Here is a 13,777-nt window from a genome sequence, read left to right as displayed (position 1 = left end):
GTTTCCTATGTTTGTTTCCTAGTCTTTTTGTCCATTCTAGTTTAAAAGAATTTTGAAGCCAATGAGTTTTCACCACTACTTTCAGGAGAAGTATTCCATAGCCTAATAAATCTCATTGACAGTTTTCCCTGATAGTCCGTTTAAATTTTCCTTCCCTAAATTTCATACAATATTCCTAGTTATATCTCCATGTACCACACACTAGATTTCCTTCACTCCTTTGTGTTTTTTACACTTTTGAATATTGGTAGACTGTCATCTCATGTTACCTTAGCCACCGCTTAGTCAAGCTATATGTATTTAATCTTGTTCATTTTCTTTCCTACTTTGATCCCTCCAGTCTTCTCATCATTTTTCTTGTAAGATGGAGTCCAGACCTGAATACAATATACCAGGAGTGGCCAAACTTACTGACTCTTAGCCACTTACAATAATCTCCAGAAGTTCAAGAGCCACAAGACACGCACAATCTGCCCTGCGTTGCGGCACCTGCTGGGGCATGGAGCTTCTGCCCCTCCCACCCCCAATGGGGCTAAGATCCTTAGATTCCCCTCCCTGCAGGGCAGAAGCCCCTAGTCCCATCACCCTGCCGCAGGGGAGAAGCCTGAGCTCTCCTCTTCTCCTTAGCCCAGTCTGTTAGGTGGAGAATGGGGAGGTGCGTGGGGGTGTCTTTTAATTTTAAAAGAGCCACATGCAGCTCATGAGACACAGTTTGGCCATGCTCACAGTATATCTAGATGAGGTTGCAGCAGAGCCACATAGAGAGAGGCTGTTTATTACCACCCTGCTGCTCAGTGATGTGTGTTATCTTTTAATGTACATGGCCCAAAGTATACTTATCTTTTTACCTATTATACCTCAATGCAAAGTCATGTCTAATTTACTGTTTCTTACATTATTCACTTGTGGGGGTGTAACAAAGCAGCCTTTGGTGGGACACTACTGAGAGTATCAGTTCAGGAGAAATTGTTTGGAGCAGGGCAGTCACAGCCGAAGGCTGGGGGTCCTTCACTACCAAGGCACACCAAACCAGCTGAACAGAGAGGACTTCAGTTTTACCCCACTGGCTCACCAGAAGTCATACAAGCAATTCCCTCAGACACTCCAGTTTCCCAGTATGACCACCAGTGCCACTCATTATGGGGATGAATGGTTATGAAAACCAATACCCCAGTAAAAGAAAAAAGTTTTTCCAGATCCCAAAGGACCAAGCCCCAGACCAAGGTCAATATACCAGTCAGATCTTACCCACAAATCATGCTGTTGCCAATCCTTTAGAATCTAAAATCTAAAGGTTTATTCATAAAAAGAAAAAAATATAGATCAGTTAAAATTGGTTAATCAAATACAACAATTGCAAAGTTCTTAGTTCAGGCTTGTTTCAGGCTTGATGGGATTACTACTGACTTAAACCAATCAAATCTCTGGAGTACAAACATCCCATCTTGGATGGGTCATTCAGTCCTTTGTTCAGAGCTTCAGTTTCAAGCGTTGTTCCTCCAGAGGTCAGAAGCAGAATTGAAGACACAGTGGAGGAGTTTCCAGGGCCTTTTATATCCCCTGCCATGTGGAAGGAAGCCCCTTTGTTCTTATTGTGGAAAATCACAGCAGCAAGATGGAGTTTGGAGTCACATGGGCAAGTCACATGTCCATGCATGCCTCAGTTTGCAGGCGGAAGACATTGCTCACATGTTGTCTTGCACGTTCCCAGGAAGGCTCTTCAGATGTGGATTGGAGTCTCCCAAGGTCCATTGCCAGTTAAGTGTTTCTTGATTGGGCACTTACTCAGAATAGCCCTTTCTCAAGAAGCTGACCAATGCTTCACTGATGCTACTTAGAATCAAACACATTGAGATACAAGTACATTGCCAATATTCATAACTTCAAATACAAAAATGATACACACAGACAGCATAATCATAACCAGCAAATTACAACCTTTTCATAAACACCTTACTTGACCTCCTTTGTAAAAGATTTGGTGCAACTATAGGACCTTGGTTGCAACAATGATCTATATGTCACAGTTCATGTCAATAACTTCACAGGGGTTCATATAAATAATTGGTTTTATTCAACTAGATTCTTATCCCCGGAATTTTGCCTTGTTTTCATCTTTGAAAGAATGTAAAGTCTTAAAGAGAAGTTGTACTGAGCCCATCAAATTTCATTGGCTTCATTTTGATCACAAATGGGAATTAATATGCAAGCTAGATACCATTAACTTGGGTTTGAATAGAGACTGGGAGTGGCTGGGTCATTACACATACTGAATCTATTTCCCCATGTTAAGTACCCTCACATCTTCATGGTGTGCTCTCTCTAGACCCCTAAGATTAGAGGCAAGCCTTTTGCAAAGCACTTTGCCTCACTGCTGCATGCTTTTGATCATCTTGGCCAATGGAGAGACGTACATAAGAATGACCATACTGGGTCAGACCAAAGGTCCATCCAGCCCAGTATCCTGTCTACTAACAGTGGCCAATGCCAGGTGCCCCAGAGGGAGTGAACCTAACAGATAATGATCTAGCGATCTCTCTCCTGCCATCCATCTCCACCCTCTGACAAACAGAGGCTAGGGACACCATTCTTTACCCATCCTGGCTAATAGCCATTAATGGACTTAACTTCCATGAATTTATCCAGTTCTCTCTCAAACCCTGTTATAGTCCTAGCCTTCACAACCTCCTCGGGCAAGGAGTTCCACAGGGTGACTGTGCGCTGAGTGACATAGCAGGTCCATGGCGTAAAAACAAATATTAGGAACTAATTTTATTAAGAATAATTAGGAATAAATAGAATAACTTGTTTCCAATCTGCATTTCTTGCTTTCTCTACTCTTTTATTCTTTAATCTGTCTTTAATATTCACTTACATATGACACCCAGTGTTTCTTCTTCATCCAGTAGCATTTCTGATAGTTGTTTATGCTTAATAAGTTACCTCAAATTTTGTGCTGATTAATAACTCAAGGCTTGTTGTTGTTTGCTTTTTAGTGTCTCAAGTTTTTATGGATCAACTTGTTAATCAACTGTAGTCTGAAGAGCATCAGTAAAGATCAGCATTAAGTCTCCTTTTCCAGTGTGAGTAATCCCCCAAACTACTGAATCATCCTCATTATTGGCATCTTTACTGGCCATAGTCATCCTTGTTGCTTGTACTTTATCCCCTCAAGGAGCTATTGAATGTTTCCAAAGTTAGGGAAAGTTTTACTGTATTTTTATACATATATTTTATATATGTATAAATTTCCATTTAATGAATTGTAAATTGATACCTTCCCTAGTAGTAATGCTGCCTCCTTTGATTTGCAATATCCTTTTATTTTGGTATCGCTTAAGGGCCCTGATCCTTCCATTCAGGTCAGTGAATCTCTTCTCCCCCCCCCTCCCCCCTTTGAGCAGTATGACTGGGACCTTAATATGCCGACTGCTGTTCTGTCACTGTACTGTATATCGTGGACTTCCACATACATACCCACAAGAAACTTCTCTAAAATAATCACCAGAACTATTTTTCTGGTAGAACCCTGGTTGGAAGACCATTTTATTAAGCAATATAATATTTGTTGTTTTTCTCAGTTTCAAGTTCTATAAGTTTACATATCTGAATTTGACCACTTTTAGGTTAGACTCTGAATTTATCTAAATAACTGAGTACATGTCAGAGTTTGGTAGTCTTGACTTATCTACATTTTAATGTACTGTATGCTGGATAAAACATGAGAGGACTTCATGTTTCTGAATCTAAAATGGCTCTTTATTAATAGAATTATTTACAGAGAGGCTGCAACTGCTGCTAGTATTCCAGCCATGTGCACACAGACTGACTTCCTGGTGCTTTCTCCAAACCCTTCCTTCCTACAACCTAGGCACCTCCTTCCAAGCTCCATGCACGTTGCTACTGTGTTCCTTTTTATTTTTGTTGGGTTTTTTTGCACAAGCACATGTTACTAGCACAGAGTCCACCATGGGGACATGGCCTTTAACATCAACCCGTTGTGCCTTGTTAGGCTTCATATTTCTTCAAGTGTACTGGTCTTCGAAGCAGCCACCTACTTCTTGTTTGTGTTTTCACTGTTGGTCGGGGACTTGATTCCTCCCTGTTGCTGCCTTCATCCTTGGCTTCTTTGTCATATGCATGCTGTGATGGGTTTGGTCACAGAGACCTCCTTGGGACTGTCACCTGATGTGCTGAAATGACCTCTGAGCCCATTTTCCCTGCCAGCCTGGGGACTCCAGAACCCTGCCTTGTTGAGCCAGGAATGCTAGCCTGCTGCAACACAGACCCAGGGACTGGTCCGCGCCCCCAAAGCTGCAGACTTAACTGAAAACAGCTTAGCAGGTTATTTGTCTCCAGCACCCAGACACCCAGTTCCCAATGGGATCCAAACCCCAAATAAATCTATTTTACTCTGTATAAAGCTTATACAGGGTAAATTCGTACATGGTCCACCCTCTATAACACTGATAGAGAGATATGCACAGCTGTTTGGTCTCCCAGGTATTAATCACTTACTCTGGGTTTATTAATAAACAAAAGTGATTTTATTAAGTATAAAAAGTAGGATTTAAGTGGTTTCAAGTAATAACAGACAGAACAAAGTAAGTCATCAAGCAAAATAAAGCAAAAACATGCAAGTCGAAGCCTAATACATTAAGAAACGGATTATAGGTAAATCTCACCCTCAGAGATGTTCCAATAAGCTTCTTTCACAGACTAGACTCCTTTCTAGTCTGGGCCCAATCCTTTCCTCTCCTTCAGTCCTTGTTAATTCCAGCAGACATCTCAGGTGGTAAGCAGGACTGGCACCCCTTTGTTCTGTTCCACCCCCTTTTATAGCTTTGGCACAAGGTGGGAATCTTTTGTCTCTCTGTCCCCACCCCTCCTCCTAAATGGAAAAGTACCAGATTTAAGATGGATTCCAGTATCAGATGACATGATCGCTTGTCCTGTGAGACCCCATTCTTCATTACCCATGGGCTGACCCACATGTGCACAGGAAGGCTTGCAGGTAAATAAACCATCTACAGCCAATTGTTCCAGTCAATGGGAGCCATCAAGATTCTAAACCACCATTAATGGGCCACACTTCGCATAGTTACAATAGGACCCCAGTATACTTCATATTTCTAGCTTCAGAAACAAGGATGATACATGCATACAAATAGGATGAATGCACTCAGTAGATTATAAGCTTTGTAATGATACCTTACAAGAGACCTTTTGCATAAAGCATATTCCAGTAGCATAATATTCACATTCATAAGTATATTTTCATAAAGCATATGGAGTGCAACGTGTCACATGCGCGCACACACAGTATATCTATTACAACACACAAAAAATTAAGGTTGCCAATATACACAGAATCATAGAATATCAGGGTTGGAAGTCCAACCCCCTGCTCAAAGCAGGACCAATCCCCAACTAATCATCTCAGGCAGGGCTTTATCAAGCCTGACCTTAAGAACTTCAAAGGAAGGAGATTCCACCACCTCCCTAGGTAACGCATTCCAGTGTTTCACCACCCTCCTAGGGAAAAAGTTTTCCCTAATATCCAACCTAAACCTCCTCCACTGCAACTTGAGACCATTACTCCTTGTTCTGTCATCAGCTACCACTGAGAACAGTCTAGATCCATCCTCTTTGGAACCCCCTTTCAGGTAGTTAAAAGCAGCTATCAAATCCCCCCTCATTATTCTTCTCTTCCGCAGACTAAACAATCCCAGTTCCCTCATCCTCTCCTCATAAGTCATGTGTTCCAGTCCCCTAATCATTTTTGTTGCCCTCTGCTGGACTCTTTCCAATTTTTCCCCATCCTTCTTGTAGTGTGGGGCCCAAAACTGGACACAGTACTCCAGATGAGGCTTCCTCTATGTCGAATAGAGGGGAACGATCACATCCCTCGATCTGCTGGCAATGCCCCTACTTATACATCCTAAAATGCCATTGGCCTTCTTGGCAACAAGGGCACCCTGTTGACTCATATCCAGCTTCTCGTCCACTGTAACCCCTAGGTCCTTTTTCTGCAGAACTGCTGCCTAGCCATTCGGTCCTTAGTCTGTAGTGGTGCATGGGATTCTTCCGTCCTACGTGCAGGACTCTGCACTTCTCCTTGTTGAACCTCATCTGATTTCTTTTGGCCCAATCCTCTAATTTGTCTAGGTCCCTCTGTATCCTATCCCTATCCTCTCCTCCCAGTTTAATGTCATCTGCAAACTTGCTGAGGGTGCAATCCACGCCATCCTCCAGATCATTAATGAAGATATTGAACAAAACCGGCCCGAGGACCGACCCTTGGGGCACTCCACTTGATACCGGCTGCCAACTAGACGTGGAGCCATTGATCACTATCCGTTGAGCCTGACAATCTAGCCAGCTTTCTATCCACCTTATAGTCCATTCATCCAGCCCATACTTTTTTTTTAACTTGCTGGCAAGAATACTGTGGGAGACCGTGTCAAAAGCTTTGCTAAAGTCAAGGAACAACACATCCACTGCTTTCCCCTCATCCACAGAGCTAGTTATCTCGTCATAGGAGGCAATTAGATTAGTCAGGCATGACTTACCCTTAGTGAATTCATGCTGACTGTTCCTGATCACTTTCCTCTCCTCTAAGTGTTTCAGAATTGATTCCTTGAGGACCTGCTCCATGATTTTTCTAGGGACTGAGGTGAGGCTGACTGGCCTGTAGTTCCCAGGATCCTCCTCCTTCCCTTTTTTAAAGATTGGCACTACATTAGCCTTTTTCCAGTCATCCGGGACCTCCCCCGATCGCCAGGAGTTTTCAAAGATAATGGCCAATGGCTCTGCAATCACATCCGCCAACTCCTTTAGCACTCTTGGATGCAGCGCATCCGGCCCCATGGACTTGTGCTCGTCCAGCTTTTCTAAATAGTCCCGAACCACTTCTTTCTCCGCAGAGGGCTGGTCACCTCCTCCCCATGCTGTGCTGCCCAGTGCAGTAGTCTGGGAGCTGACCTTGTTCGTGAAGACCGAGGCAAAAAAAGCATTGAGTACATTCGCTTTTTCCACATCCTCTGTCACCAGGTTGCCTCCCTCATTCGGTAAGGGGCTCACACTTTCCTTGACTTTCTTCTTGTTGCTAACATACCTGAAGAAACCCTTCTTGTTACTCTTAACATCTCTTGCTACCTGCAACTCCAGGTGTGATTCGGCCTTCCTGATTTTGCTCCTGCATGCCCGAGCAATATTTTTATACTCTTCCCTGGTCATTTGTCCAATCTTCCACTTCTTGTAATCTTCTTTTTTGTGTTTTAAGATCAGCAAGGATTTCACTGTTAAGCCAAGCTGGTCGCCTGCCATATTTACTATTCTTTCTACACGTCGGGATGGTTTGTCCCTGTAACCTCAATAAGGATTCTTTAAAATACAGCCAGCTCTCCTGGACTCCTTTCCCCCTCATGTTATTCTCCCAGGGGATCCTGCCCGTCAGTTCCTAAGGGAGTCAGTCTGCTTTTCTGAAGTCCAGGGTCTGTATTCTGCTGCTCTCCTTTCTTCCCCGTGTCAGGATCCTGAACTCGACCATCTCATGATCACTGCCTCCCAGGTTCCCATCCACTTGCTTCCCCTACTAATTCTTCCTGGTTTGTGAGCAGCAGGTCAAGAAGAACTCTGCCCCTAGTTGGTTCCTCCAGCACTTGCATCAGGAAATTGTCCCCTACACTTTCCAAAAACTTCCTGGATTGTCTGTGGACTGCTGTATTGCTCTCCCAGCAGATATCAGGGTGATTGAAGTCTCCCATGAGAACCAGGGCCTGCGATCTAGTAACTTCTGTGAGTTGCCGGAAGAAAGCCTCACCCACCTCATCCCACTGGTCCAGTGGTCTACAGCAGACTCCCACCATGACATCACCCTTGTTGCTCACACTTCTAAACTTAATCCAGAGACTCTCAGGTTTTTCTGCCGTTTCATACTGGAGCTCTGAGCAGTCATACTGCTCTGTTACGTACAATGCAACTCCCCCACCTTTTCTGCCCTGCCTGTCCTTCCTGAACAGTTTATATCCATCCATGACAGTACTCCAGTCATGTGAGTTATCCCACCAAGTCTCTATTATTCCAATCACATCATAATTCCTTGACTGTGCCAGGACTTCCAGTTCTCTCTGCTTGTTTCCCAGGCTTCTTGCATTTGTGTATAGGCACTTGAGATAACTTGCTGTTTGTCATGCTTTCTTAGTATGAAGCAGGAGCCCTCCCCTCTCGCGCTCTCCTGCTTGTGCTTCCTCCCGGTATCCCACTTCCCCACTTACCTAAGGGCTTTGGTCTCCTTCCCCCTGTGAACCTAGTTTAAAGCCCTCCTCACTAGGTTAGCCAGCCTGCTTGCAAAGATCTTCCTCCCTCTCTTCGTTAGGTGGAGCTCGTCTCTGCCTAGCACTCCTCCTCCTTCTTGGAACACCATCCCATGGTCAAAGAATCCAAAGCCTTCTCTCCGACACCACCTGTGTAGCCTTTCGTTGACTTCCACGATTCGACAGTCTCTACCCGGGCCTTTTCCTTCCACGGGGAGGATGGACGAGAACACCACTTGCGCCTTGAACTCCTTTATCCTTCTTCCCAGAGCCACGTAGTCTGCAGTGATCTGCTCAAAGTCATTCTTGGCAGTATCATTGGTGCCCACGTTGAGAAGTAGGAAGGGGTAGTGATCCGATGGCTTGATGAGTCTCGGCAGTCTCTCTGTCACATCGTGAATCCTAGCTCCTGGCAAGCAGCAGACTTCTCGGTTTTCCTGGTTGGGGCGGCAGATAGATGACTCAGTCCCCCTGAGGAGAGAGTCCCCGACCACCACCACACGCCTCCTTCTCTTGGGAATGGTGGTCATGGAACCCCCAACCCTAGGACAGTGCCTCTCATGCTTTCCAATCGGTGGAGTCTCCTTCTGTTCCCTTCCCTCAGATGTATCATCTCGTCCTCTCTCCGCATTAGTACCTGTGGAGAGAACATGAAAAAGGTTGCTTACCTGTATCTGCTAATCAAAGAGGATCATAGTTTTGTTTTCATTCACCTCTAGCAGCAGTGAGATATAAGGCCACATAAACACTTCATTTTTTTAATTATTTTACAAAAATTAATTCTTTGTCTTACCTGGACAAACCCTGACAGAGATGTTGTGTTGTTCATAGCATGAATGAACTTAACCTCAAATTTGAAGGAATGAGGAAGGAGCAGAGATAAAGCCCTAACAATATTCGAAAGCATTGAACTCTTGCTGTCAATTCCATTCAAGCATGGAGGCAAAATTCCAGCACATCTGCGTAAAGAAAACTCTTCTTGCTATATGGATTTGATATGTGCAAATGGAGCATAGTAAACTCATTGAGACTAGTAGTGTGGGCCTGTTCTAAACATTCATTTAAGTGGATTGTTCCATTCTTTTCTTGATGATGGTTGGGGGGAGGGGAACAGAATTTAAAGGGGGGTGTTATTGAAGCATCATTCCCCCTTAAACAAATGCTGCTGCTTGTAGAAGATGTAAAAATGTCTCACTTGTGGTTCAGGCATTAGAAATGCTCTCTTTTGCATTCTGTTCACCCAAAACACCGACAGTGACACTCCAATACAAAGAGACAGGGAGAAAGTACATAAATATTTAGCACACTGCCCTGTTTATCTAGCATCTGACCTCTCTGTTGCATCCAGTGAACAGTTTTTTCTTTTCCTCTCCAGTTATTTATTAAATTGGCCCCTCCAATGCTGCTAATCACTTCATATTCAGAAATTATAAATTCATCATCCCCAGAGCTTTTAAATATGATTTCCATTTCTTTGAGATTTGTTTTTCCCGCTCCAAGACTTGAGATACTTTTTCATGTTTTATTTAGACAAGCTTATTCTGCCAGCAGAGAGCCAATTGAGTGATATTTTTCTTTTCTTGGATGTATACTCCTATAAAGTTTGTGTGGCTGGAATAATCTTTCTGAGCTGGCTAAAGATTATGGAATTTGTGTTTAAAATGTCCCACTTTTTCAGTATCTCATTAAATTAGAAATACAGTTGCGTGCTTTGTGTTTTCCCGTACATACCTTGAGGGAGAAAATACATCATTTCGTTGTCTAATAATACTGCTTGGCACTTTGGATCTTCAAAGAGCCGTACGAACATAAGTAATTAATTGTTACAACAAAATCGTGTAGTAGTTAGTAATTATTGTTTTGACCCATCTTACAGGTAGGAAACTGAACCAAAGCGGTTAAGTGACTTCCCCTAGGCCAAGACATGGAGGGCAGGGCAATCATTTTTCACAGTGAAATTAGAACTCTAGAAGTACTGGCTCCCAGTTCTATGCCAAGACAGTACCACACCCTTTGCAAACTTTCTCTGCTAATGAAAACTTTAAATAAAGAAAGGGAAGATTCATTTATATCAATAGTAAAAGAGGAGAGAGAAATAGACATCCTTTCAAAGTATCTCACTGAATATCTTTTAAAATTTTTAAATGATATAGCCTAGCTTTGTTAACCATTATTAATTATTTACTTGTATAATGACAAGTTTTGCAAGTTATGAAGAAATGGTCCCTGCCCCAAGCAATAGGAAGTCCAAGGTCCCAAACCTACAATTGGATTAATGTGGGCAGAGCCCTATTGACTGCATGAATCTGCTTGTTTGGATCTGATTTATAGGAATCTGGGCTAAGTAGATAACCTACGAATGAGGGATGGGGCTTGAGATGTGACTAAAAGAGGAATGATCAAGCAGAGTGACCTGACCAAGTGGTGAAATAATGATTTGTATCATGATTGATCTTGATTTATTATGTATAGCGTCAGGGTGGATTTGATTTAAATCAAGTTGATTTAAATCACTAGTCAGGAAGACTCTGTTTAATCATGGATTTCTACATAAAAGTGCATTCTTGTTGGTTGTTAGAACCTTTAATACGTATTCTTCGCAACTCAGAGATGTAGGTTTCATTTTTAGAAGGTACACACTATACATTTTTAAAGTGATTTATTTTGAAAACTTTTCAGATTAGTTTTACAGCTATATCAGAAAATGGTAAATGAAATAACCAAACAATCATTCAAAGGTAATTGAAGCAGATATTTATGAAGTCATTGGGAGGTGAACTATCTCCAGTTCAAAAGGTTAATCATTAATATTTGGAGGATTTTCTTGCCATGCCGTATTAGGAGGAGAACATCCCCAGCAAACATTTAAATTGTTTTATTTAACTAAAACAGCAACGTTATGTATTCTGGATTTTTTTCTTCAACAGCAAACGTAGAATATTTTAACAATACAAGCATATGAATTTTTAAATTTAGTTAAGTTTTTTAAAATCAGGTTTGTTTTTGTTGAAATTGTTTTTAACTAAAATAGTTAAATGAAATATTAAAAAAAGAGGACTATGTCAGCCAGGTCAACATGAGAAATTTAGAATATTGGCTTCTGCAGGTAACTCAGTCGTCTTCACCTTCATTTTCCTGTTTGTTCATAATCTGGAAAAGAAAAACAAGCTCTCCTGCTTTTTTGGGTCCCAAACAATTTCTCAATTTGGAATGCATTAGTCCAAAGGAAGAAAATTTCTTTCTACACCGGCAGAAGAAGCTACTGCTGTTAAAAGTGAGATTATCACTTCAACAGTCTCTGAATCCAAGTGCTTAAGTGACTTCCACCAGTTCAGTGGTGTGACTTTCTTTAAAACATCATCAGCAAACATATATTTCTTGAATGGTTCACCCTTAGCTCTGAAGTTTATTATTATGGAGGGATGATTGCTGGATGTCCATGTCCTAGCCAACTCCTCTTCTTCAGCAGTTAAGGTTTGACCCTGGTGCAGAATATTGAGAATATTTGTAAGAAAATGAGCTGGAGATAGTGCTTGTCCCATTTGTTTTATTAATGCTTGTAATGTAACTCATTGCATATTTCTGTTTTTAAGATCTCACTCGGTTACTTCCAAATTCCAACAGCGGCCACAATAAAAGAGCTATTTCCCTGCATTTTGTTCAAGGCTACAGAAATAGGCTTCAGGATATTCAGCGTGTGTTCAACATTTCTCTTCAGCCCAATGTTGAGAACTTTGGCTGGGTCAGAGCCATCTATTTTTTCACAACTTCGTTCACAAACTGTCATCAGATTAGGCCAGTTCTTGATGTAGTGCTCAAAACAGTCCACTACTGAGTTCCATCGCACGTCTTGTGGGAGAGTTAGCGTGGTTCCTCCCACTTTTTTCAGAACAGCTGCTGCAAAGTGGTTATTACAGAAGTGTTTTGCAATTTCAGCACATTAGCCTTTATTTCTGGAACACTGAAGTATTTGGCTAAGAGGTGCGTCAAATGAGCACTGCAACCGTATGTTGTTAGCTTGGGACTCTGTTCTAAATAATTTCTTCTCATCTTGGATACATTTGCAGTATTGTCTGCGACCAAGCTGCATACTAGACATTTGAATTTTTTTTCCACAGTTTGTTACAGCTTTTACTGCTGCTACTTGTAAGTATTCTGCTGTGTGTGCATTTCCTGATGTGTCAGTTGTTTCCGTAAGGAAGACATTCCCTTCTTCTGTTGTGTCACAAGCACATCCAACAGGATCATTGTGGACATTGCTCCACCCATCAAGACTCAGGTTAACAATTTCACCCCCTAGACCTTTTTGCACACTGCTCAATTTCTCTTTCATACACTTTATCCAGCAATTTGCCTGCAACATCTGCTCTTTTGGGTGGACTGTATTCTGGTCTTAATGACTGAACCATGTTAATGAAGTGTGGGTTCTCAATCATATGGAAAGAGGAGTTTGTTGCATAAACAAACTGTGCAATATTTTCATCAATTACCTCTTTTTGTAATCTGCTAGTTCTTATCACAAACTTATCTATGGTTGTTACTCGATGATGAAGATTTTGTTTTTTTGCTGCAGGTGATATACTGTGGCTATGTGACATACATGATGTGTCTGAAACAGTATCATTGGCAGCTAACTCCGAAAGTATAGAAAATGATGGTGATCGTGAAGGTGGATAGTCTTCAGAATCCTGTACGTTGAGGATGGATTCTCCTAAACAAAATAAGTCAATGCAGTTATTTAATTATTATTACCACACTGCTCATTTAGTATTACTCATTGCATTCACAGACACTCAGTACTACTTTAAAGGTGAATTTGTAAAAGGAAGATCTGCCTATTTCAGCTACTTATTTCTTGTCACAACTGCATCTAAAATGATAGTACCATAGAGTAACAACTATATATTTTGCTCAAACATGAGAATTCAAGAATAGTCCCGAAGGAAGACAGGCAGTCCGTAAGAAAGAAGTATGAAATAAAAAAGCTTACCAATCTGAAGACCCTGCATGTTCAGACATGTTCCTTTCATCATCTTCAACACAGCTTCCTCCTGAGAAGGAACACTTCTCATGGTGCTGTTTCATTCGGGCAACCAGGCCTTGCATTTCTTTGTGGCCCTGTTTGCATTTTGCACGCATGCCTGTCTTACCCACAGGTAGAGGAACTTCATTAAAATATTCCCAAACTGGATCTCTTTTACGTCCTACTGTTTTCCCTTCTAGTGAGAGAATGGTGTGGTAGATCTCAAATCAATGAAGGCTACACTCGGAAAGACTTCAAGACTTCTGGAATATACTGCTCAAACAGTTTCACTTTTGTTTCTACTGCCTGTCGCTCCCTTCTCACATTTCTCTCCAGACTTCTTCTCCTTGTCCAGATCTATACCGCCCCCAACAATCTTCTATTCATTGAACTTTTTGAAAGTTTGCACTTTTAGAGAGAGGTAAGGGATTGACTC

The 13,777-nt window shown here is 41.9% G+C and overlaps 1 protein-coding gene across 8 annotated transcripts in view; it reads left to right on the top strand.

Moving 5' to 3' along the window:
* Positions 1 to 13,777, top strand: part of PPFIBP1 (PPFIA binding protein 1) — a 180,262-nt gene that overhangs the window by 46,821 nt on the left and 119,664 nt on the right. The window contains exon 2 of one of the 8 annotated variants that reach the window (XM_074937017.1): positions 2,997 to 3,083. The exons of the other annotated variants lie outside the window; for them this stretch is intronic. The gene's annotated coding sequence lies outside the window, so the exon portion shown is untranslated. The remainder of the gene's footprint in view (positions 1 to 2,996; positions 3,084 to 13,777) is intronic. 8 annotated transcript variants of the gene reach the window in all.

This window comes from Natator depressus, chromosome 1, assembly GCF_965152275.1.
Source record: "Natator depressus isolate rNatDep1 chromosome 1, rNatDep2.hap1, whole genome shotgun sequence".
Lineage (NCBI taxonomy): Eukaryota > Metazoa > Chordata > Testudines > Cheloniidae > Natator > Natator depressus.
The sequence above is the reverse complement of the archived record's forward strand: the minus strand, read 5'-3'. Positions and strand labels throughout refer to the sequence as shown.